The sequence below is a fragment of the Stegodyphus dumicola genome, chromosome 9 (assembly GCF_044657685.1).
Source record: "Stegodyphus dumicola isolate Sdum_Otavi_A_Nest chromosome 9, ASM4465768v1".
Lineage (NCBI taxonomy): Eukaryota > Metazoa > Arthropoda > Arachnida > Araneae > Eresidae > Stegodyphus > Stegodyphus dumicola.
Genome location: NC_140776.1, coordinates 100,717,850 through 100,745,841, shown reverse-complemented (window position 1 = coordinate 100,745,841; position 27,992 = coordinate 100,717,850). Strand labels below are relative to the sequence as shown.

At 32.5% G+C, this 27,992-nt stretch overlaps 1 protein-coding gene across 5 annotated transcripts in view; it reads right to left on the bottom strand.

Moving 5' to 3' along the window:
• The window catches only part of LOC118198548 (putative G protein-coupled receptor Mth-like 2), a 68,528-nt gene extending 41,969 nt beyond the window's left edge, over positions 1–26,559 (bottom strand). The window contains exons 1-2 of one of the 5 annotated variants that reach the window (XM_085823819.1): positions 26,335–26,559; positions 16,282–19,768 (exon numbers count right to left, since the gene is read on the bottom strand). The gene's annotated coding sequence lies outside the window, so the exon portion shown is untranslated. Of the gene's footprint in view, positions 1–3,601; positions 3,756–6,819; positions 7,071–16,281; positions 19,769–26,334 lie in introns of those variants that run through there. The other 4 variants (XM_035370252.2, XM_035370254.2, XM_035370266.2 and 1 more) reach the window with 4 other exon arrangements.
• Between the last annotated feature and the right edge of the window lie 1,433 nt (positions 26,560–27,992).

The window sequence follows — 27,992 nt, the reverse complement described above, 5'->3', positions numbered from 1 at the left end:
AGAGATTTCAGTTTACAATATTGCTTGTTAGCCACCTTTAAATTAAATACGTTATATTTTTTTATCTCTTATAACAATTTTCTTGTTTTCAAAGTAAGTATCAAAACAAAATGTTTTCAAAGATTGCCATTATCCCCACAAGACCGTATCTCTTGTGAAGGTTTTACTCACTGAGCAGAAAAGGCGGTTTTTAAGGCCGAAATGCATTTTTGGCCTTATTGTTCGAGTTTTCATGCCGTGGTCGGAAAGCTTTTGAGTTTGGGCTTCAAAAGTACCAGAGCAATAAAGGGCACAGGCTTTCAGTGTGCCACTGTCGTCAAAGTTTGTCGTTAACAAATGCAAACCAATGCTCTCCAGCAACACTGCCGGTTAAAATATAGATGGTTCCATGTTCTTCGTAATTGCTTTCATAAGAGATTGTACTGTTGGCGTATTCTGCACTAAAACAAGAAAGGGAATATGTCAAGTCTGCTATCAGATCCTTGGATTCGAACCTCAGATCTTCTGTTAACTAGATGTGCTGACCACCTACATCGCAAGCACGGGGAAATGCGATAATTTCAAATCAATCCACTAAGCACATGTGCTGACAGATTTCTCGTTCACCACATTTTTAAGTCGAGTGCCTACGTAGAGTCAATTAAAATTTCCGCAACACATAAACAAGAAAATAAATTGTGCCTTAGCTGGGATTCGAACTTCTGAGCTTATCTTCCAGTTGCCAGATTGGATGTATGGATGTGCTTCTTATCTCCTTATACAGTGACATCACACTGAGCGGAATGTAATAATTTCTTACATTTTGGAACTAGGTAAAAATGAATGAGAAGGTTCGTGGATAAACTGCAGGTAGTTATCACGACAGTACTTCTTTGAAAGAAACCAAAATACCTTTACAGAATACATAACAATATTAAAATTAGCGTATCTAATAAGATATTTTCACATCTGCTTCCCTATCAATTGAATTTCGGTCTTTCTCACTGCTGTCTTTGCTACTCCTCAGACCTCAAATTCTTCATAAATAATTACAGAAGGTGAATTTACAGCTGAGCGAAATCGCACACTGAATGTCATTTCGTGTTTCGTATCATTTCGTCATTTCTGTGATGGGTCGTTTCTTATACTAGGCTGCCATAAAACTCAGCAGTTAGAAGGGAAAGGTTCGGCGTGACCTTCGTAGGTTTTTTGTGAGGGCTTGCCTTTATTACTGAGGGGAAAAAAATCATTGCCTGTACGAATCCATTTTAAAATTTATAAAAGCTAACGTACTGAGAAAGGGGAAAATTATATGAATATTTTAAAAATTTTCAGAACTTGACGCTAAGGGGAAAATACTTGAAGAAATATGGTATTATTCATTAATTGTTGAGCAACTCATTCTGCAGCATTATTATCTATTTTCACTTTCTATTTTAAATTTATATCTTAATTCAATCATTTGAAAACTGGAACGGAATTATTTAGCTTAAGATATTTGGACAAGAAAAATATATATATATATATATATATATATATATATATACAGTGTGGTTGTTTTAAACCAAATGAAATAACATTAAAGATAGTTACAGATCTCACCAACTCATGCATTAAGTTTCATTCTCTGTTTCCTTTTTGCAACTTCAGTTTATCGTAATTTAAAAGTTTAAAATTTTTTATAATTTTATTTATTTGTTTATTTGGAAGTATCTAGTAATTTCATACATATTCCTTTTCCATTGTTGTAATTTAATTTTTTTAATTTACGTTTGAAAAGTACATATTTTAGCAATTATGTTTTAGTCACTCAGACATTTTTCTGTTACCAAAAATTATTAATGATGCGATCCCTAATTTATATTTTGTTCTATATTTTTTCATATGAAGTGTAAACTGCTATTTAGAAAGCGTTTGGAAATAATTGACAATATAGTCTACCTTTCGTATTCGTATAATTATTGTAATAATAACGTGGGAAAATAACATACCATTATGTACTCAAATTTGGGAGACATGCTGCAAGGGAACTTAGACATCATACAATATGGGAGAGCAAGAAAAGTCTATCGTCAGACTATTTCAGAAAACTTACAAGAACGTGCATGAAAATTAAATAGCGTTTTTCCTTCTGACGGCCAACAGTCTGCGACTGGAAAATCGTCTAGAATGCCAAACTATTAAATATCTTCTTCTTTCTTTGATTTCCGCCTTCATCGCATGTCACTTGTCTAGTGCTACATACCCAAAGAATGACTTTGAGGACGCCTCTTAAGAGAAACCTATTCATATGTATTTTTTAGAGGTGTATCTATAAACGAATTTTCACTTTGCCGCCATTTTCAGAACAAAATTTCTTTAAACGTGTAAACACTCGTAGTTCTCATTATACGGGATTTCACAAAAAAGTTAAACAAGAATTCGTACGTGTTTTTCGCAAAAAGGTCAAAGTCAGTTTGAACTTATTATGTTAAACTCGGTTAAACAGTTTGGACTTATTATGTTAAACTCAGTCTAAACTGTCTTAGCCTACAGGACAAATTATCACAGTCATTATTCCTTTTAATCCCAAAAAACTAATTAATTTACAACAATAAATAATTAAAATTTTTATTTCTGTTTCAGCGTGAAGTTATAAAAAACTGAAACATTAACAAAATTAATTTCCGTTTCTTGCACGTGCGGAAGTTAATGTTGTTAACAACGATCTAATTTCGTTAATAAGTAAGCAAGGCTGATTCAAATTATTTACAAATCAGAATTTTAAATTTAAAATCTAACAAACTAGCTACGCTCTCAAAGACAAAGTCATCAAACAGCGCTAGGTAGGCAACAACAAAATAGTTTCAGACGGTAGTTTGAGGTAGCCAACTCTCTTTCCTATGATTCTGACGACTAACTTAGAACTTGTTGTATTTGCGTTATCTGTTGGAGCAGAAAAAAAAAAGAAGGATAGAAGAGGTTCAACATAAAAATAGCTCATCAGTTATTTAAAATCCTACAAAATAGATGTCTGGGACATTACACAATAGGAAAAGCACCAGGAATAAACAAAAAACAATAACAAAAAAAAAAAAAAAAAAAAAAAGAGAGAGAGAGAGAGAGATTCCTTAAGTTAAAACGACCGAATCTCCAAAATATAATTAAAATCAGTTATAAACAACAACAAAATAGGGATTAAAAGACGAAAGCTAAAAGGTTTTCTCTGTTGTTATTATTGTTTTTCAATGCAGTAGTTGAATTTTATAGGTACGTATAGATTTTTAGTTTGTATTTTTTAATTCATTCCGTAATATTTAGTTTCTGATAGATTTTTGGCATGAGGTAATATTACTGCTAAAAATCTTTAGATGCTAGATTCTCTTTCAGAAAAGATTCTACAGTCCAATGTCTCCGCTAATGTTCCCTATCAGCTAAAAATCTAGAATTTAAAATGTAACTTATTCTAGAAATACAGTAAAAGTAAAATATGATTAGGACTTTATGGAAGATTTTTATATATATATACACATTGTAAGTTGTACGGATTTTTTTCACTTATATATGTATAAATTCATTGAAGTTAGCATCATAGATTATGGGAGATGCAGTATCAAACCATTAAAAAGCAATAAAAACTTACATTTTCGCAAATAATCAATGCCTTTTCTTGCCTCATAAAATAGCTTCTGCTTATCACAATTGCGTTGCGTATCTCTCTCCCATTTTTCTTGGCAACGATACTGGTAAAACCTGTCACGTGATAAACACTTCCGATCTCTTTAACAAAGGATTTCCTATGAAAATATGTAACAAATTCATTGTTACTCAGTAACTCAACATTGCATTATTTATGACTATTTTAATGTATTAGTAGCCTCAAATCCCATTGAGAGATACTCTTCATCATTCTCTTAGATTCTAATTAGGCCTTATTTATAAACATCAGTGATATATATACACATATAAGTTTTCACGTATTAAGCTAACACGACTAAAACTTTCCGTTCTCAAAATAAGGGAAATTTTCTCATTAAAAATATTTGCGCGTTTTAGAATACCAGCCGCACACGATTATAGCATATGTTAATGTGAATATATAATATTAAAAAACAAAACTGTCAATGTATTTCCTCAATATAGGTATTTAAAAATGATATAAAGTAAATTTAGCTCACTAATGTACTTTTTTTTTTACGTTGTTTTGAAATTACAAAAACACTTTACAATTACAGTAATGATTTATTATTAATAATAGATATGACTTAAAATCGCTTTATTACTTTATTACTTATTAGAAATATTTGAAAAAGTTTTCATCGTTATTTTGCTTAACAGTACGTTATTGAATTCCTTGAAGCAGTGTTTTATACGGAATATGGAGCGAAATATTCGTGTATTTTTGCATATTATAACTTGTTTTATGTGAGGATTATTTCCTGCTTGTTCTTTATCTTTATTTTGATTTATATCTTTTGTGCGTACCGTTAATAAAATTGTTGTTTTTCCTTGTACGAAGTAAAGGAAGTATTGTAATCTCGAAAAGTTTCGGGTGCCGTATTTCATCAGAAATAACCAATTTGACCGTTCTCGAGTCCGTTTGAACGACTTCGGATTTTCTAGCATGGCGTCTGTGCATACGGTCAGAATAAAGGAGCGTTTTCCCCAAAACGGCTTATAAAATAGCTTTAAAATGGATTGGAACGGAATTTTATGTGACGCCTGTACGTACGTAATAATGTATGTGTGTATGTATCTCGCATAACTCAAAAACGATTAGTCGTAGAACGTTGAAATTTTGCCATATGGAACTGCTATGATATCTAGTTGTGCTCCTCTCTTTTTTTTTTTTTTTTTTTTTTTTTTATTGAAACAGACAGTACCAAACGTATATAAACGTATATACATTAACCGGCCTTAAAAATCCTTACCCATCCTTTATTTTTGCAAGCGTTGATCGTAGTCACATACTTCCAGAAATTAAAAAAAAAAAAAAAAAAAAAAAAAAAAATTCTACAAATAACGAAATATGACTTTTAATGCACTCTCTAGCTTCTTATGGTTACATTTGGGAAAGTTTTATATTCGTTAAGAAAAAAAAATAAAATAACAAGAAGTTTGACTCCCGAACGACAAAAATTGATCTGGATTTTAACAAATTTGCAATTTTTGATGCCATTTTCAACTTGCCTTGACAGGTTGGTTAATTAAGTGAGAATAATTTATGAAAATAATATTAAATAAAGTGCAGCAAAAAGTGTGTATAATTTAATGTCCGTACAAGAAAGTCATATGGTGCCCACATCAGATTTTTTTTGTAGCTAGAATTGTCATATTTGAGGGAAGATAATCCAGAACATTCTAAAAAAAAAAATTATTTCACTACTAAGATAGCCTGAGACTTCAGCGTTGTAAAGCAAACTATGATAAACAAAACTTTGCACAAGCAGAAAAAAAAAATTGCAAAACAAGAAAATTAGACTACAAAGCACGCAAAGTACCGAAAAGTAGATTGTGCATGTATATTCGGCAGCAAGTTTGTTGCGAAGATGTAGATGGTTAACGTAATTACACTTGAAAACCTTAAAAATTACGTGACTTTATTTGAAAGCGCCTATAAAAACATTTACTGTGCTTTCGAAAGTTTTGCCTTCATTATGTGTATAAATTAAAACGCTCTTCTGCTTCCGCAACCACTAATTTAAAAATCTCGAATGTCCTTCACTCCGAAGCGCAATCCTCCAACTATTTATAATAAATCTTGGAAGTCTGATATCCCTGATTATAATTCATAAAAACTTTGCCCTGATTTCTATACTGAGTGACCAACAGATCAATACAGCATTCGAATTTTTTTCTTATAAAAACAGCATGCTACAATGATATACAATATAACCATGCCGAACTCTAGGGTTACGTCAATTATACGTTGCGTATACCGCAAGATTAGCTTTCTATAAGAGAAATTTATTAAGTATAAATCAAATTAAGAAAATATGAATAATTTAAACAAATTTAAATATCTTTCTTATTAAACTCGGGGAAAATGAAGCAAATGTTAATTAAAATGATTTTTATTATTGTTTAATAAGAACGCGGTAAGATTATTTTTTTAAAAAGCTGGCGATTTTTGCGTGAGACAATGACTAATGCAACTCCTTAAAAGTTTCGTGATGAATAGCGCTAGGTGCTTTATCTTCCTCTTCGTTATCGTTGCTTTCATTATCCGCTGATGTTATAAGATCATCCAGTACTTCATTCTTCATTTATCGATCAATTCTTTGACGTCTCTTCCTTCCAGTTATGAAACTCCTTCACCTCTAATATCTGTTACAATTGATGCGGTTTCTTTGGCTTCATTTTCAATCAATTTATATCTTTTAAATTTTTGATAGTTTCCAGTCAGAGCTGATGTTAACAATCATTCATTGTTGATGAATGAATACTGAATTGAGTATAAATGAAATTGGACTTGTTGGCTTAAACCAACTTACCCGTAACTACTTCTCTGTAGCCTTTGGTCAAATTAAGAGTTAGCTTACATTTGAAGTTCAGTCTTTTGAGTTACTCCATAAAGACTGGCTGGTTTTGTAAGCACAAGAAATGCCTTCTGTTCAGTTATTTGAGTTCTGAATAAAAGGGTCTTTTACACCGTTCTTACGATGTCTGCATTCCCGACATAGCAATAATTCGCTCAAGTCTTTCAGAATCTTCACTTAGTGTATGTTTTCCAAAAGAATGAGACTCCATAAGGTGACCTATAAATTGGCCCATAAAGAAGAGACCAATATTTGATTTGAACACTTAAAAAGCTTCTTTTAAACAATAGAATAAATATTAATGTCATAAAATGACACTTACCTCCTGGGGAAAAAACCCTTTCTTCTATGAAAACAAATTTTTAGAAGTTATACCCTATAATAAAACTTATCTTTAATTTAGTCTTTAATCCGATTGATTTTTTCCTTTTCTGAGAGGTCTAGATTTCATCTTTTAAATGAGAGGTTAGATTTCTTTTTCTAAGAAATCAAGATATTGGTTGATAACCAACCGATGAAATTTCATTCACAAGCTCTAATAACCCATTCCAAAGTCGGGTTTCTTAATCATCAAAAAATAATGCAATTAAATTACATTTCTCCGTTACATCAGCACTTCTTCACAAAAGAAAGATGAAAAGTACAGTGCGTTCTTCCCTTTTTCGGGAAAAAAAAAAAAAAACTTTGATTACGAAACGTTCCGTTTTAGGAGTTCAGTCACGATGAACACACGTGTAACAGGTATTTTTCATGTCAAACCAGAGTTCTGTTAGGAAACTGTTAGCGGGTTCTCTTGCGTAGCGAAATTTCGCAAAATTATTTATTATATAGCTACTAACATTATTCATGATTCGTTTCGGAAATACGGTCGAATTAATTCTTTTAACCCGATGAATACACAGAGGAAGTGACTAAAAGGAAATTCGAGGTAATACTTAAGATATTCGTGACTGTCAATGATTTAAATGCAACTAATTGCATTCCTTCATTTAACAAATTTAAAAAGTTAACTAAATAACCTTAATGAAAATAATTATTTTTACATTTATACATCTTACTATATACTTGTATATAAAAAGAAAACTTTATGCTTTGTATTCGAGGTGGAATTTAGTGGAGGTACACAAAAGTCAATAAATAGTTAATAGTATATAAACAATTATTTTAGTCTAGTATAAACAGTTTTTGGTCTAGTATAAACAATGGTTTTGGTTTAGTGTAAATAATTTTTAAAAACTATTCATTTGAGATTAATTTTAAAAGCAAAATTACTCTTATTCAAAGACATATATCCTACAAGTGGAATGTTACCGAACAAAAATCATTTATTCTCAGATCAGTTTCTGGCGAACTGGTTGGCTGTATTTAAACTTTCGTCATTTTTCTGTTGAGTAAGGTGCCATTTCATCTATAATGTATCACTGAAAATGTTTTGGCATCTTCAAGATCGTACCGACCCTTTCTTCCAAGGTTACTATAGTGCAAAGTTTACTCTTTTCGACCAAGGTCGATCAGCGACGTGATGTCAGAGTCCTTGACTCGTAAAACTCCGTTTTCATTAGTGCGGTACGAATGCGTTACGTATGTGGTTTTCGAATCAGCGAACGAACTGACTTTGATTGACATCTTCGGAAAGACAATTGTTTGAATGCTCACTGACCTTGTTCATTTACGATCGTTCATTTACGACTTTGTTCATTTACTATGGTTATGATACAAGCCAGAAGAGAAAAAATGGTTTTGAGGTGAATTTTCTAATGTAACAGATAGTGGCGCATATACATATGCTGTCGTCCATCAGAAGAAGAACTGACTTTGATTGAGAGTTACATCTGTGATGCAGTTATTGAAAACAGAATACATGGGTTTTTAACATGTTGAACTTCTATTTTTATGTCTGCAAAAACTTTGAAGTCACTGGGGAAAAACCAGTAATAAGTTGAAAGCTACACAAAATACTGGTGATAGAAGCAATCATGGGAAAAAAGAAAGCGACATTTCTTAAATACATTGAAAATCAGAATGCATATTTTAGATCTTTTCCATTAGTTATGGTTTTAACGTTAGATTATGTTATTTGAATATGGCAAAGTTATATTAAGTTATTTGAATATGACAAATATCTACACAACAAAAAGGATGCTTTTGTGGAGGATTTTTTAAAGGAAAATAGCCTTCATTAAACGAAGTATGATAAAAAAGGGATATAGGTCAATAAAAGTTTTGAAAAACTGCTGAAGGATTATGGCATAATAGATAAAAAAACTGTTGCTTTCTCTCTTCAACAAAATGAAGTCGATGAAAGAAAGAATTGTACATTAAAGAGCAGAATCAACGGAAATTATTCTTCCAAGCATGTACTGAGGGAAAGGAACTTTGACTGCAAACTAGATTGCTAACTTTTTAAAAAAATAATGTTACTCCTTATAAAAAAATAGCATCAGATGAAATCCTTACAAACACATATAGAAGCATTTCGTACCCCAGCATATATGCATGTAGTGAAGGAGAAGTGGGAAAAAATGAAATGACATGTTTTAAATTATATCATCGTTGGATATAAAGAAAAAATGAAAAGTTAATAGATTTCAACACTATAGAAAGCAGTCAGGATTTGATCTTTATATATGAAAATTATTTTGCACGGAAAAGCAGAAGGATGTCGAAATTGTAAATACTCTTAAAGTTAATTCAAGATATAAAGATAAGTCTCAAAATATAGAACAATACTAACTTACTAGGTAAAGCAGAATGATATTATCTGATAAGTACAACATCATTTCATTCACAACACAGTTAGAAGACGCAGTGGACCCCGTAGCATGCCATACAAGTTATTCAATTGCCAGTAAAAATGTGGAAACAAGCTGTGTAAGAAGAGATTAATGATTTAAATATTAACTGCGTACATATATTGGAAAATGCTCCTGGTATAAGAACCGTTATAAACTGCAAAGCGGAATATAAGACCGAAAAGGATAGTAAAGAAAATGTCTTTTAATATAAAGGTAGACTGGATTTTCAAATATAATATGAATGCAGTAATATGAATAGTATGAAATCAGCAGTAATATGAATAATATGAAATCGAGTATAGCGGTATTTGCTATTGTAGAGAAGAAAAATACTTTCAGAATTCTTCTTATAACTGATATGTTGTTATTGTTGTGATTAATCTCGCTTGTCCGGTATCAGAGAAGCGCACGAAATTTGTTGTGGCAAGGTGGCGTCTGTCGTTGGCAAGAACCATGGGCACTATACACGTAACAGTATGACTTCGCTCAGTTCCGCCCCCAATTTTGAAGCAGTGCACCTCAGGGGGCACGGTCCCGAAGATCTTTCACGTCTCTTCCCCAACCATTAACATCTGGAGAAGGTTTCCAGCATATTTGGAGTGTCCCCATGCGGCAAAAATACTATATTTACAAATATCTTTGCTGTCTTTGGAATTCGACTCCGGGCCTTTCGGTACGGCGTCGCTAATCACTATCCCGCTTGGGCCGCATCAACTGATATAAAATTTAAAACTCTTACCGAAGAAAAGAAGTCTAGAAAAAGAAGAAAAGAATGTTTCAAGAGTTTTGTAGGATTTCCACGATGACAAAAAACTGTTTGCTTTATTTCAAAGGACAATCAAAACTGTATCAAAATGTTAAAGAAAGACAGAGACAAGGGCGTACCAAACATATAGAAAAAAGATATTTTGTGAAGGATAAGTATTACGATCTTATATATCTCCCATTTGAAGAAATGCTTGAAGACCTATTAACTAAACCGTTAGGGTTGAAACGGTTTATGATCTCTAGGCAGAATCTCAGGTTATGTTAAAAGTGTAATTTCATGATGTATTAAACAAGATATGTCATCTAGGTGTTTGTGTTACTTATAACTAGACCACGTTCCTTTGAATTAATTGTTGTAAAAAACACGATGAAGATGTTTTAGTGGAGGACTTTTTAAAGAAACCTGGCTTTGCATTTATGCTATATTTTTTTATCAGAAACCAGGGAAAACAACCAGTTCTCTTCTATTCAGATATTTAACTCACAGATCTAACATCTATTGGTAGGTCTATGAACTACCAATGGTCTAAATGTAGTAAATGCCTAAAATTTCAAATAAGTAAAGTCTAAGTGTAAAAAGTATAAAACGTCTTGAATCAAAATGTAAAACAGTATGGTTTTATTTCTTACAGTGGTGAATTATGCTATATATTTTGAAGTACATTTTAAAGTTAGTCAATTTAGTGAAGGCATATCAAGGCAGAGTAAGTTAAGTAACGGTTTAATCATCGAGGAAGGGTGTTGTTATTTTTTATTTCAACCCGTAAAAATATATAATGATAAATATTCTTTTGTCTTCTGCGCACCTGTTATGAGCTCTATAAGGGCGTGTATTTATTTTTAGCTGTCTGGTCATTCCAGCCTTGAACACTTTATTAAATGGTAAAGCTTACTGTAGTAATATTCTTGCATTTCCTCTACCCCTAATACACGTATGGGGCGCTTATGGTTTCTAAAAAAGCCTGCATTGGTAACTTATTGTTTGAAATACTAGAACTTTAAAGTGTCAAAAAAGGTATTCAGATTTTCCACTGTTTTTAATGTATAGTAATAAAAATGCAGCTTGAAATAATTTAGAGCCTTAGTATTAAAATGTGACATTTAACAAGAAAATACATTAAACGCTTAAGTTTAAATCACAGTCAGAGACAAAAGTAAATACATTTTATTGAAAACTAGCCATACGAATTAAAAACAGAAATAGAGTATATATACAAAATGAAACGTGAGTGTTTTATAAATTAAATATATATATATACTGAGAAAAATTCTAAAACTATAAACATACTCCAGCAGTTATATAATGTTAACTAACACCTGTTCTTCTCAGCTAGTTTTTAAATAATTTTCCAGCTCTGTTTTAAAATCTACATCTTTTGTAAATAGACGGAGTGGAGAATACTATAGTCATTATAACAACATGGCGCGACACAAGGTGATGACGCATGCGTCTGGTGAGTTACTGTTTCCAAGACTGGTTACAATATTTGCTTAGCTTTGTTTTCCTGTCTTATTTTTGTTGTTTGTTTATTACGTGTCAACTCAATATAATATCGTTGGAAAAATAGTTCATAAATATACCATATTCTGCAGAGACATTAGGTTAACTGGAAAAGCCGGAGAGAAGAAAAATAAGCAACCGCCTTCGCCGGGAATCAAACCACGGACCTTTGGAATACCGGCCCAGCATACAGAACCACTACACCACGAAGGTACGCAAGGAATGGGAATACTTATAATTCTTACATAAGAACTATTGAAAAGCATGTCATTGTTTCATTCCTGCAATCCTGAAGCTTTCCACTTATTGCCAACAACAAAGCTGAAAACTGCAGCAGCGAGATTTGCTTATAAAAGCAATTCATTCTGCTACATTTTCTATGCCAGTGCCTCTTAACCATTTTTTTTTTCCGTAATCCTTATTATAAAATTATTATAATTTTAGAATACCCTTGCCTTCTCCCTTCAAAACCTATTCCCTCACACACCTTCAATATTCCTGTAAGCATAATTCTTAAGAACACATAGGTATCGCAACTGAGGAAGACCAGTGAGTTGCTAGCGCTCATATAATGCTGAATATCTGAAAGCTGTTATTTGCATTTTATTTCGCATTTGTTTCGTAATGTTCAGTAGGCATTTGCTTGTATTAATTTCAAATTCTTCAGCCAAGGACTACTGAAATTGACATCACTACTTGTATTTGATCCAATTTTGAACTGAAAAGTTTCGCAAGAAATTCACGATATTTTATTTATTTTGTAGAGTAAATTGGTCGGCAGTATAGGTCACTTGAAAAAACAAAAAATACTACCAGAAGTTCAATAGCCCTCTTACGTTTTGCGATACCTATGTGCATTTATGAATTACATTTCGCATACCGTATCGTACAAACGAATTCTCTTATTACTATTAAATAAACTAACTGCTATGAATAAGGTCAGAAAAGTATAATGAAACAGCGATTGATTATTATATTATTTATTTAAAACACACACATACATAGCACATATTTTCAAAACAAAATATAATGGTGTATTTATTTTTATTATCAGCTGTAGTAAAGAAAACAGTAAGTAAATTAATAAATTTATTAATTACTGATCCGATCTGTAATAAGACTGAAAACCCGAAGTGTTTTGGAGATTGTATTATATCACAGTAAGATACCAGCATTATAATAAAATTATTAATAAGTTGGTTCATACTAAATTTAATATAAAATGAAGCTTTAGTCTAAAAAGGAAACGTTTAAATACCTTATATTTAAAAAGTAAAAAGAATAATGCACATTCTCATTATATGCGTAGAAATAATTTAAAAAAAAAAGAAAAAAGGAAAAGAAAGTCCAGATTTTAAAATTCAGATTTTAGCGTCGCACAAGAGGGTTTGTTAACGTTTTTTATGCTCTGGCTAAACTCGCTGTTTATCAATCTGCTCATGTATTCTTTCTTGCTCACAAAACAATTTTTAACTATTCCTTTCTTGATACTTTCGCTACGTAAAGTTCAACAGCAAAATCACAAAATATTAAGAACATCATACCATTTTCAAAATACACTGGTGTGCAAAAATTAAGTCAAAAAATTAGTATGTCAGCTGAACAGAGAGGCAGAGCGGACAGAAAGACCAATCAGGAGATTAAGTAAGGTGATGTACGGTAGCACAAGCGCAGATATGCAGGTAGACGTAATGGGGGAGTGTCTGAGTAGTATAAAGCATGTTGTCGGTGTAAGATCAGTATTTCTGGCAAAGAGATTGCACGCCGTATAGCACTTAAAATCACACCGAGTTGCTGCCTCAACGAGAAATGGCGAATAATCAATCTGTTAGACGACATCTGGATGCTTTTACCCGAGGTCGAATCATTGGGAAGTTGGAGGAAGGCCGCAGTGTGACAAGTGTGGCTGCAGAGTTCGGAATTGCTCACAGCATCGTTTCACGACTTTGTAGACAATTTCAAACTACAGGAACAGCTATTCGGGGTTTAGTAGTGGTCGTCCACGAGGAACCAAACCCGCAGATGACCGGTATATTGCCTTACAGGCCAGAAGAAACAGGCGGCAGACAGCGGGAGAAATCGCTAGACACACGAAACAGGCGACTGGACGACCGATATCGCGTTTTACCGTGGCCAGAAGACTGCACGGTGGTGGTCTGTTTGCACGACGCTCTGTACGGTGTGTACCTCTAACGCCTGCCCATTGGAGAAGGCATTCTCTGTGGTGCCGGGAACACCGGAATTGGAGAGACAATGAATGGGGAGGAGTACTCTTTACAGATGAGCAGATTCAGTCTGAGTAGCGATTCTCATCGCATACTCATCTGGAGAGAGCGGGGAAGCCGCAATCATCCCTCGAACATCATTGAAAGGGACAGGTATGGAGGTGGCGGTGTTCTCATTTGGGCGAGGCATCATGCTTGGTAGTCGTACAGACCTTCACATCTTCGACGCAGGTTCAGTCAACGGGACCCGTTATTGTAACGAGATTCTTCTTCCATATGTGAGTCTTTTTAGAGGCGCTATGGGTCCGCAGTTCCTTTTCATGGACGACAATGCACCATGTCATCGTACAGTAGCTGCCGAACAGCTCTTAGAGAGTGAGGATATTGAACGTATGGATTGGCCGGCACGATCTCCGGATCTCAATCCCATCGAGAATGTATGGGAGTTTCTAGGCAGACGCTTGGCAGCTCGTACCTTACCACCAGTAACGATTCTGGAGCTTCGATTGGCGCTGCAAGACGAATGGGCAGCAATGCCTCAACAACTCATTGACACCCTCATTCTCAGCATGGGCAGACGCTGTGAAACCTGCCTAGCAGTCAGGGGAGATCATATCCCCTATTAAAGACCGGATGTTTCTTGCTGGACACCCATCACAGGGATGTTTCGGCCTTCAGTCGCATTGCGCTCCATGCTACTTTTTCAATAAAGCTTCTTTTTATCCCTCTGATTTCTCTTCTAGTAAGTGTTGCTTACATTACTCATGTCCTTACGTATTGGGGATCTTACGGTATTAAATGTGTTGATTTGGAAAGCTTTTGTACAAAGTGATATTGAAAAAACCGTCTCGTTCTTAATTTTTGCACACCAGTGTATATTTTTTAGTGTTGGTATATATTTTTTGATTTTCGCTACATTATGTCTTTAAAAATAATACACGGCGATAACGGTGACTGCATCCTTTTATTCGAGAAGTGATATAGGCAAAAACGTGAGGCTAAAGACTAACAGCACACCTTGTGCTAATAAACTTTAAGTTTGTAAGATGTTTTCATTTTTGTCACGGGTTATCTCATTGGTATAATTGGAAGCACATCCTGTTAGCAATTGGAAGGTCTGGAGCATCCTTGATTTTTCTTCCAACCTCAAAATAAACCAACAACACCTAGGTATCCCTGAAATTATTCAGACAAGGGCCGACAACAGATGCTAAAAACAATTATTTCTTAGATATGTAAATTTGAAATCTTTTATGTCGGCAGACCACAATTTGTGGCAATATCTGCAATCTGCGATGACGCGACCATTATTGCCCTATAATTTTCTATGATTTGTAAGTGCACCTAAATGAAAGTGCGTGTCTTTAACGTCTCCATTTATTAAACGAAAATGAAGCTCCATCACGTGCCACTGTATTTAGATGGTTTGCAAAATTTCGTAGAGATCAAAATTTTCTCCCTGATGAAAAATATACAGGATGTCCTTTGACAGCTGCTGTTCCAGAAAATGTGTCGAGGATACTAAAATATTTTCATCAGTGATAATCGCTGTATCTGACAAATGATACAGAGGCACATATCATCTGATTCGCAGCTATACATAAAAGTATTCACGAAGGATTCCCTATGAAAAAATCAGTTTGTTGTTGAGTCCCGCATACATTAACAGACTATGAAAACACGGAACGTAAAGAAACCCTAAAATTACTTAATGGTGTACACCGCATTTGTTAAATAACTGAAAATTATAGGTGTTTTTTACTTTTATAGGTGTTTAGGGGTTTTAAACTCTTAATACTTTTAACTTTGACTCAATTTAACACATGGTTCCAGGCAAAACTAACTAAAAAAAAAAAATCACATTCGTCATAAGTCATATCGTATAGTGGTAATGAGTTAGTACAACAGGGTGCGTTGTGAAGCCTTCTAGGGAAAATCAATAATCCAAATTCAATAAAAGCTCCATGTTTCTTAAACGCCTCCCGGCTCAAACACAGACATGACAAACCACCCCAAAAATATACACACAAGCTAAAAATAAAATGCAATTAAATTTTAAACATACACATTTATTGATTTCTAGAATAATATTATATTACTAAATATTGGATAACTAATCAGTAATCCTACCACATATTTTACTATGAAAAGTAACACATAATGTCACACAAAATTACAGCTTTCAATAATTAACAAATTTTTTTTTCACAAATTAAGAAGGTGTAACATATTTTTAATTCTCCAAATAAATGGTTCTCATTAATTAGAAATTAACATTTTTCTAACTCACAAATTCAATAGGTGAAACAAATTTTAATCCTTCTAAAACTGGCCTTAACTTGAAATTATAAATCACTTCTCAATATTACTAACTAGCTATATTTAATTTATATAAGTAATGATAATATATGCAGGTAGATAAATCATTAGTAACTGTTCCACCATGGCATTGGGAAAACTAAGAGAGAAAATAATCTTAAAAAAATTTCACTCACAGATGGAAGACAGTTTTTCCTGGTAGCAGGATCCCTAGTGTCCAGTCCACAGGGATATGAGCCAAGCCCATTTTTCCTTCTGTCACAACCCTTTCAGAAGCGTCTAAAATTATTAGGAGTCACGAGTGGAAACTACAGTCTAATAATTCTTCAAACAGCCAGGAATCGCTTTATCTGTTATTAGATGGGAATCAATAGTCCAATTTAGAAGGATCATTTTTCAATTCAATAGCAGGTAGCTGAACATACACCAGTTTTTAGCACGATCACTTGCATCATCGAAGCGGAGAATCAACATTTTATGCTGAATGTTTCGGAAAAATGTTTCCTCACACAAAACTTTTAAACATCTCGCAGGGAAGAATGCATCCACTAGAGCAAAGGGAAAAAACGCAACTCAAGCCCTCTTGCTCAGGAAGCCCGCAGTAGGGCAAAACGCCCCTCGATCTTTCTTTCTCTTTCACATCGCGGGTGCTCAAAATTCACTTAAATCAGAATCCGCGACAACCATAATGACAGCCCGCTGGTTCACGTCGCTCGAGAGAGCATGACTCGCAAGGGGTCAAGCCCCCACTCTTTTTCTCCTATTCCTTTTAGCTCGAAAAATAATTCTAACATGGTGCAGCCTCCCAGGAAATCTCGGTCTCTCCGTCTCCGTAAGTTCATAGGCTTACAAAATTACATTAAATTAAATCACGTCAATCCCAGAATTTTACTTTATCTAAACTGAGAAAATTACACCCCCACAACGAATCAAAAACAAGGCAATCCGGACAATGCTGTCCTGACCATCTGTACTCTTAACGTGGGAAGTAAGATGAACCCCCAGCTAACAAGCAGAAACTAAGCGATAAGAAAAATACATTACCTAAGCTTACAACAACCCACTGCTTACTGTCTTTAAGTAAGCAAAATTGCAACTATAACATAGCGAAAGCAGTGAGTATGAGAAAGACGATTTACGTTTCAACGCCATTAGTAAAAAGGCCATCAGCAAAGAAAGTGACAACACAACACCCTAACTGTTTCCACTGTCAGTAAAAGGCCATAAACCAGGTGGCTCTTGCAACCGTTTCTTGTATGTTTACACTACAGTCTCAAGAATAACGAGCTTAGTAAAGCCCTAACAACTTAAGAAAACACTTTTACCAGATTAGAATACACATGGGTACAAACAAAAGAAATAGTAGAATAATGATAACTTAAAACAAATAGTAATATAATTAAAATTCGCGACATAACACATTTTTCTAAAATCCTAACCTGATGATAAAATATATACACTGTTTTTGACTTTCCAACTCATCAAGAAAATGAAGTATGTGTCTTTGAAGATGGCACCTAACATACAATTGTGAAATACAACGAGCAATGAAAAACGTAATGTATGCCGTTTCTTCAGAAGTAAATGACTGGTCAGAGCCATCAAGTTAGAGGGATAGAAAATAGTTACACTTAAATGATCCACCACTATCTTCCAGAAATCTTTCAAGAAGTGGCTCATGATAATGCACCTTCTCTTTCAGCAACACTGACAACTGAATTTCTTGAACAAAATTCATCAGTGAGTGAACATTCACCCTATGTGAATGATATTGTTATGTAGATCTTTGGCTGTTTTGTTATCTAAAGCAAAATTTACGTAATCATCGTTTTCATTTCGACGAGGAGACTGATGAAATTATAAAAGCATATTTTTCCCCCAATTAAAGAAATGGATATTTAATCTTTGAAAAATTCGCATACAAAGTTCATTTATGTTGCAGAAGATTACATTGAACACACCTAAGATTTGGTAAATTTAACATTTGCCATTTAGCTCTATTAAGAAAATTTCAGAGTGAATCTCGTATCTCACTTACAGTAAACGTAAGTGCTAAATCTTTTCACGGTTTCCCTTGTATCAATCTAGCAGAGATTACTAAATCCATATGCAAAGTAACACTGGTATTTAATTATTTTTCAATTACTAAACCTTTTATAGAAATCAATACTGTATAGACACTACGACTCACATTAACGCAAAGATCATTCTTGCGAGCAGCCTTTTCATAGGCCTTCCTTGTTTTCGTAATAAAGATAAAATTTAAAAAGCCTCTTCCAGAATTCTGCAGATCGCGTAACAGTATCACATAATCTGTGTAGCAAATGCAAATTCAAGGAAAAGTCGCATAAAATCCATAACAACAGTCTGTCTCATTGGCCTAAAAAACAAAACCAGAGATCTGGCTTATTTTTACAGTCTTCGCACTGCACTTCAATCAAGAAAATCAGTCTGTATTGTCACTTGTTCTGACTTCAGTAAATGCAATTAGCATAATCAGTAGAGAGATTCCCCAACAAAAGATGAAATATAAAGCAAAACATACTTCCTTTGATTTGTTAATCATAAATCGTAATTTAGATGGTGTGCCTTTCTTAATGGTCGCCACACATTATAGGATATAACATCCATCCAAGAGAACGATGCTAGATAAAAGTTAAACACCGTCATCTCAACAACAGAACACTCGGATCAGTCAGCCAAACCATATTGGATAAAGCTGCCTCCATAGGCCATCAGCAAAGCAATGCAAAGGGATAAGAAACAGTACCCCGGTAAATTCCTTAATTTTTTTTAGGAATGTGAACATAATGATATGAAGAAGAATGAAAACTACTAAAATAGCAAAACCAATGCATGAAATTATTTCGTGATCGCTTTTAAAATTGTAAACTGTCAAAGATAGGAATGATTATTTCTTGACCGCTGAATAATTTTAAGCTCTCGATGGTAGATGTAACTATTTCTTGATTGCCTGAAAATTTAAAACTGTTAAAAGTTGGTGTAATTATTTCTTGGCCTATAGACAATTTTAAAATATCAGAGGTTGGGGTAACTAGTTCTTCACTGTTAGAAAATTCTTAATATTATTAGTAAGACTTTTGACAGAACTTTTGAGACATAACTTTTGACAGCTAAAACATTTTTAATTTTCATCAGAATATAGTGAGTATATGAAGAGTATTCCATTTACTATAATTAAATAGTCAGTAATGTTTAAGTTTATGAAATAGTATAAAGGAACGTAAACATCCGTTAGCTAATAATTCATAACAGTCAGGCTTGATCATGGTATGTGTACAATTCAAGAATTCCTCACTGAAGCGTAAGAGATCTAGGTCGCTGGCGGGTGATATTTTTCTCAATGATTTATTGACTCAATCTTTCTGCAATGCTTTATTTCTAATTGTTGAGTTCTGAAACTTTCAATATTTTTACATTCAGAAGAATCTGATGATGCGATGAATGAAGCCATTATCCTTCTTGGCTGCAACTTCAGTGAAGAGCTGAATGTTTGAGTATGCTATTATGAAATTATTATTCATTTTTACACTTAATCAGAAACTAAATCGTCAATTAACAAAATATAGAACTTGCAGAAGCACAGTATATCAGAAAGCTGTGTGGAAGGGCAGCGAATTATCCGTCCTTAACCATTAAAACCTGCAAAAATGAAGGTATTATTAAATAAAATTCATAATTTATCAATAAATTATGAAATGATTCATCAAAATGTAAATATACATAGATTATATTGTAGAGACATTAAGTAAGCTATTAAGCTGGAGAGATGATAAATTAACAACCACCTTCGTCGGGAATCGAACCACGGACTCTGGATACCGGCCCAGCTTGCTACCGTTACACCATAAAGGCACGCTAGGGAAGTGGGAGAAATACCTTATAATATGAAACAAATGAGTACCAGATGCATTCTGGGAAACAAATAGCTCTATATTTTGGGTTGTCTTTTTTATTGCCGCAACCTACAGCAAATATTTTAGTCTATTTCCATAAGAATTAATTGTGATTGGTACAGTAACATCCCTCATAACCGGCAGACATCTAACTGCCAATATCAAAATAATGGTACATTTGAAGGCCTGAACTTAAATCCACCCAAAAGTTAGGGCTAAAAGAAAAATACAGTACATAATGGACTAATGATCGGAAGACATAGATGTGGAAAACATTTGTGTTAGACTTCTCCTGCCCAACGTAGCAAGCCTTATCCAATAAATTATCCAGAATATAAAGATGAACTACTAATCCTTTTTCGTGATATGATGTGTGAACTCAGAAAGTAGTGTGCATGATTTTCCGAAGCAGTAAAACTGACAGGCCCCAATTTTAGCGCTTGCTTGGAAAGATGTAAAGAACATTAAAGATGTAAAGAGCGTTTGTGTTAGTATAAATCGTAGCCTATGATCACATTCAGAGATGAGAATGACGAAGATTGTCTTGGTTTTAAAACACATCCGGGGCCCGTGATCAATATTTTGGATTTAGGTACTTGTTCGAAGAAGATTAGTGTTAGTGAAGAGGAAATGCAGGCTTGGATGAATATAATAAATTTCTTTCCGCCACACTCTGTCAATGTGAAATAATCGGAAGTGTACCAGGAAAGGAAAAAGATGAGGAAGAGGGAGGAAATGAAGATGATCACATTGCCAAAACAGGAGTTACGAGGGAAGTTGACGAAATATTGTAACATAAGATTAGCCGAACAAGGTTCATCTATGCCAGTACTTTATGTTATGAAGCTTCATAATATACACAGCAAATATTTAAAGCTACGGTGACTGTCTCATAAGCAGAGAGACTGTCAAAGTTATATGTCATCACTCTACGAAATTTGATTTCGTAGCGAAATGATATATATGTATAATATATATGAATGATATATATTTTATGATATATTTATATATAATATATACGTATATTTTAAAATGTGTTTAGTTTTATTAATTTTAAATAATGTATACGATTATTGATACTAATTATTCAAAACTGACCAACAGATCTAAAAATACAACTAACAGACTTTACAGGCTGCATTTTCTACACTAGGCATCATAAAACATGAACAGGCATGTTCTGGGAATATATTCAATTATGCGAAATAATCTCTTATCGGAAATTGGTGAGATCCTATTGATTTAAGAGAGATTTTACTTGTATAATGAAATTCTGCCCCCGCAAATTATGTTTTCGGCAAAGTATGAAACGCAGTCTTTCTATGGAGTACATAGGCATTTTATAGAATGCCTGGGACATTTAATCAAAACATCAAAATATGAGAATTATTACATACTTTATCTAGACATTCTATATAATTCCTAGGCATTTTGACTGACAAATGCTCTTTAGGCAAATAATGAAAAAAAGATAATGGTAATGATAAGGCTATTATTCAAAAGATATTCATTTCTCGAAAATACAAATGTTATTTTGAAAAAATAACGAATGAGTGTCCTTAAATTGTTTTTATTAAAAATACACAAAGAAAAATGAAACTTGTACGAGACAAAATGAATGCCTCTGTAATTAAGGAAAACAAAATTTTTATATAAAAATTAAGGAATTAAAAATTAACCTATTTGTTGCCACATGATAAGCTTGAATGACATTTTGAAAGCCTTTCATCATTTTTTTCACACACAGACATTCCATATTTTGGGACTTTGTTTTACACATTACACTTGTGAATCCTTAGGCATTTCAACTGGACATAGCAACTGAAACGTACTTGAGAGAAATTTCGAGGTCAGGAATGTCTTCAATTCTTCAACATAAAATGAACTGATATGATCTCGTATATAGTTGTTTTAAAATTCTTTCAGAAGCTCCAATTAAATACAAATTATCCTCTGTGTCACTCATTACACCTGCCAATATATTGCTCGAATTATCATTACTTTCCGTAGGCAATTTATATAATGTGGCGATTTATTTCATATTTTGCCGGATTGTCATTTGGCATTCTATAGAATATCTGGGTAATGTGGGAAGTGTTTTATCGTTTCATACATGGCAAGCCAGTTTTCGGCATTCTATAAGATGCCTAGGTATACTATAGAACGTCGGATTTTATACTGGTAACACTGCCATGGCAACATGAAATTTCCTGAGCGTAACGACCACAAACATTAAAGAATTATTTTTAACATTTTACTAAAGGATGTCTCGATAAAAAAAACTGATAGTTTCAATTAAAACTTTTAATATAACAACAGAATTTTTAGGGTCCAAAATATAAATTAATGAAGAAAAATAAATTAGCATATTCTGTAACTTATTGTTGGTATGTTTTCAATCATTAAGCGTATTTCCAGAAATATTCTCTACATTTTTAAGCTCATTAAAAGTTTTCCATTTTTACAATAGGTTAAATATTACGAAATATCTAATAAATCCTATAATCTGGTCAGATCGGTCACGAACATTTACAGCATACTGTCCCACATGAAAGACAAACGTCAAGAGTTTATTTCTGGATCAAAGTTGCGTCTGTCAGCCATTGTAACCCTAAGCTGCATATCATGTCCATTAAATTGAACCAGTCATAGGATACAGTTTTACAGAAAACAGTATCTAATTAAGAGTAAAAATGACAAATTAAAAATAAATTAATTACAATAAAATAACCAATGGGGCAGAGAAGTCTTCAAAATCTTCTAGAGTATACTAAATTTATATTAGGACTTTTAAACAATACGAAAGACTGAAAGTGCCATGGATAGAATTCTTCACTTTCACCCTACAGAAACAGAGTCACCCCGAGACAAGATAAACATACACAGAAACTGCTTATTTAGTTTTATCACTTCTTTAAAATTATATCAGATTCGTTGTTTCGCTATCACAGGCAATTATTTTACATCGAAATGTGCCATGTATAGTGTTATCTTTCATGCTATTAGTGAAAAACGTAAAAAAAAAAAAAAAAAAAAAAAAAAACATCTTTTACGCTATTGGTGCAAACATTTATTTACATTATTTATTAAACACATTATAAATTACAACATTAAATTGCATTATTTATTAAACATATTATAAATTACAACATTGAATTGCATTATAGATGGCATTAATTGGATATACCATTTGAAAGAGAGATAAAGTTTTCAGGTTTGTTACGTGTTTATTTTTTATCTCAAAAGTAAACGAATGAGCAGAGTGGAATGATATCACACCTGAGAACTCGCGATTCTACAAACACTTCGTGGTATATTTGGTACTACATTTTTCTTATCAATAGATTTTTAAATTATGTTATGCTAATTAATCATTTATTATGACTTAAGCCTTCACTTTAAATTCTCCTTTCTGTATTCCTCAGAAAAATGCAAAATAGCTTCGTTTGTATTTAAGCAGAGAGCTTCTAGCAATCTCATCTAGTTGATAACATGTTTCGCAAAATTTTGAAGATGTCAAAAAAAAATTAAATGTTGAAAAAAATAATCGTGTCTTATTCAAAGATACGTGCATTCTAAATATTCAGCTTAGTTCATATGGGGATTTTCATATACGTAAATTAAGAAAAATAGTTTAAGAACTTTTGTAAAGAAAAATAGTTTAAGACAATCCTTATCCAGACCTTTTAATATTATACTTAAAAAGTAAAGACGTAGATTCTCATAAAGTAATATAATACTGATAAATATGAGGTTGCAATTAATATAACGTAAATGTATTAATTTAAAATTCTATTTAACTGCTTTCTTATCAGTTTGCTTAGTATAATATTAGTCTGCGACGATGAATAAAGCACTTTCTTTTGGAAAAAAATCATATTTTAATGTTTTTTGGCAATATATATTGTACTTGCTACTTTTTCTGATGAAATATAGCACTTACCATTAAAATGGTGTTTATTTCGGTGTATTTTATTAATAATTTCAATACGCTATATAACCTTTTCCTGTAGGCTATAGAAACAAATGTTTTATGTTTTAGGGCCATTTAGTCAGTTATTTTTACAGGAAGGATCGTAAAAACAAATCAACAGAGTCTTACTCTTCCTACTATTATTAAAGAGTAAAGTTTAAATCTCCGTAATTTACTGAAATATCCCGAGACACGCTTAAAGAAGTCAACGCGCGGGACATCGAAGTGATATTCTGGCTTAGCATTCTCATTAGACTTATTTTAAATACGCGCCGGTAAAATATCTGAGCCGGCTTATTCTTATTTTGTTTAATGTGTAGAGTTAGACTACATTGTGAACGTTTGAAGTTAATTGTTTGTTCTTATTAAATTACCACAAATGGTGACATTTTGTCTGCCTTTAAATTCAACTTAAAAATAAATCAAAATGTTTATTTAAACTTGTTTTTGTGTGTTTTTTAAGATGTAGCGATAACTCGCTATCTGTCTAGAAGGGTCTGCAGAACTTTAACTCAAGTTTTCAAATGCAGTAAAATCATAGAGGTTTACCCAGTTCCCGTTTCTGGAACTTTCAGTTATAAGAAAAGATATAAATTCAGTTAAGAACAGTTTTCGTATTAAGTTAATGAACTTCATTTCTTTATCTTTAAATGATTTAATTTGAGGAATATAAAGAGTCACAATTCGTAATACTTTGTTAAAGTTGCTATATAATGAAGCAAAGCATTAGGAGAATTATATTTATTTTGCTAACACATTATAATGAAAAGATGAATTTTCTATTAAATTTCACCTAATTTAAAGTTATTGAGCATGCGGAAATCATTACCCCGAACATCTATTACCACTAACAATAGCAGTTGTTCCACGATTTAGTAAATGCCTATTGCTAAATTGAATTAAAAAGCTGATTTATATATTTTTTTAACTTTCATATATGAATTTCTAATAATTAAAAAAATTAATATTTTATAAGTATATGTTTGGTACTGCCTACTGCAATAAAAAGAGAAGTGCATATATAAATGTTATAGCCGTCCCATATGCAAAATTTCAGCGTTCTGCAGCTAATCTGTTTTGAGTTACGCAGTTGTGAGCGATGCATATATATACATACTCACATACATGCATGCATACGTACGTACGTACAGTCGTCACGAAAAAATCCTTTTTGAATCCATTTTATAATCTCTTTTGGAAAAACGGGTCCTTTATTTTATCCGTACGTACAGACTTCAAGAATAAAAAACCGTCTGAATGGATTCGGGAATGATCAAAATGGATATTTCAGATGATATATGATAGCCTTAATTTTTTGCGATTACAATACATCCTTTACCTCGTACAAGGAAGTAAATATAAATAAAAATCAGCTGTTGTCATCTCCTATATCACTAATGTATGCTAATAAAAGACTACATACATTAGTTTATGAAGATAATTATCTTTCATATAAAGTAGAACAGCTTATGATGGAAATTCTTTTTCATTTATGCTGACATTTGTTATTATTACGAATATATATAAAATTAAGCGATGAAAATGGAAACATATTTAAATGAATTAATAAAAATCTAAAATATTCATTTTTAAAATTCAAATATTCATTTTGAAAAAAAAAAAAAAAAAAAAAGATATCTAACAAACAATAATAATAGTAAATTTTTAGAACGGTAAGATAGTAAATTAAATTTTTGTTTTTATTACGGACATATATAAAATTAAGCAATGGCAATACAAATATATCTAAATGCAATGATAAAAAATCTGATTTGTACACCACGTGACTTCTTTGTACAACCTATTAAATTATACATATTTTTGGCTGCATTTCATTTAAACTTATTTCATTGGAGAGATATTTTACATTCAAACAATTTAGTCCTCACTTCGTCGCAAGGCAAAAATTCATGAAAATTCGAAACATCTTCTTTAAAGTTGTAAAATACCGTAAAGCCTAAAACACCAAATATCATTAAAAACAGTTACAAAAGTTAATTTTTTTTTACAATTAAAATTAAAGTTTCTATGCAAAAACATGTAATTAGGCCAAAGGGCAGAAAGGCAAAATTGTCAGTGAACAAAAAGTTAAAGTTAACTTTTGGTCACATTGAAAGAAAACACACTGAATTTGATACACCACCTGACTTCATTCACTCTACTACTAAGAGTTTCAAATGTTAAACAAATAGCCGCCCCGTTAGGGCTAGCGCTTCCACACTTTTCCATTTTAGATAATTTTACAACTATTGCATGCAGATTAACTAAAGACATAAAAACTTTAACCAGAACATAAGAACACGAACACATAAGAAAAAAAAAAGAAGAACAGAACTCACCGAGCCGGGCAAGTGAGTGGGTACATATATGTGATGGCAAAAAAAGTTTGATGGCGTAGAACGTAGATTAATATTGAAGAAGAAACTTGGCAGCTGAGTAAGATTACATATTCAACTTTATTTCAATTGAAATTTGCAGCTAGAATTTACTTAGTACTCTAATCGTGCCCATTCAAGAACTTTTACGTTTTTGATACTGTTCCGATAAGAAGACAGCAGAGGGAAATAGCCTCTTAACAGGAAATCTACAGGGAAACTTGCAAAAGATGGTTTTGGTTTAGGTTGCTCATTACGAGAAAGGTTTCAGTTTTCGAAATTTTTAGTTCAGCTTCCGAATTAGCGTCGCGTCATCAAATCCGAATCAACCCACGTCATATGCAAGCCTTGTAACACAGATTGATCTAGAAATGACCCTGTTCAAAAACGTTTTTACTGTTTTTAGAGTAGAGAGACCCAAATTAAAAATGAGTAATTAAGAGATAAAAATATATGAATTGGCTTTATAATTTAATTTAGCAATAACCTCTTTAATTTTAAATATCAAAACATTTTAAGCCACTGGATTACTCATGAAGAGAACTCATGAAATTAGGAACTAAGGTCAGTCTACAACGTTAAAAATTTTCACCGGCTTAATAATAATATTGAAAAAAACTTCAATGAATTTATTATCAAAACAATATAGAACTTAATCTACTATATTCATATAACGGAAAGCAGAAGTTTTAACAAAGTAAAGGTCCAGATGAATAAGATGAAATTTTCAGGCAATTAAATAGAGACAAAATTAAACACAAAATCCAAGCTCTGCAGACATTTGCTGTCACGAAAATAGATAAGGCAAGTGATAAGTTTAGTATTATTTGAAAAACGTATTACAGCCAACTAGTAGTTACAGAACTCAGTCAATCCATTACTTTAGCTCAAGCATAATTAAAAACAAAAACTTCCGAAAAAGATATCTCCATTATAAACAAGCTTAAAGCTTTTCATCACAAGCTTAGAATTTCAATTCCTACTGAAAACAATAAATTTTCTATTCTCTATGCTCTTCCTAGATTTCACGAAACACTACTTAAATTCAGATATATTTCCAATGGAACTGAAAGTTATAAAATGCACTTTGACTTCTTATTTGCCCAAATGTTTGAAAAGGTTAATGATTTGATTTTTATCTCTGCAAAAAAATAACATAAGTTTTGTTGGAGCATTAATAATAACTTTTCTATTATTTCCATTATTAAAGAACTAGAAACTAACTGTTATCATTTTGAGAACTTGTATACTACTCTTCCCTTACAAGAAATTTACAACAGTCTATTGCAATTTCCAACTTTATTTCCAGAAATGTTTTCAATAAAAATAAGTAAGTGGAAAATGTACCTCAATTGCACATAACAACTATAGTAAATTTAATAAAGTCACTTCTAAACAAATAATACCAGCACAATTTATTTATCCTTTTCTTAGAAAATCTGTCGCAGATTTAATGTTTAAACTAACACGTTATGATAAGCTTATCTGAAACTGTTAAGGAAGGTAAGAAAATATATTTTGTTGGGTTCAAACATCTGTATATTCTGTAAATAAATTGTAAAAAAAAAATTCTGTATATATTTTGGTCTCCTTCATTTTATATATAAAAAAAATCCTATTGC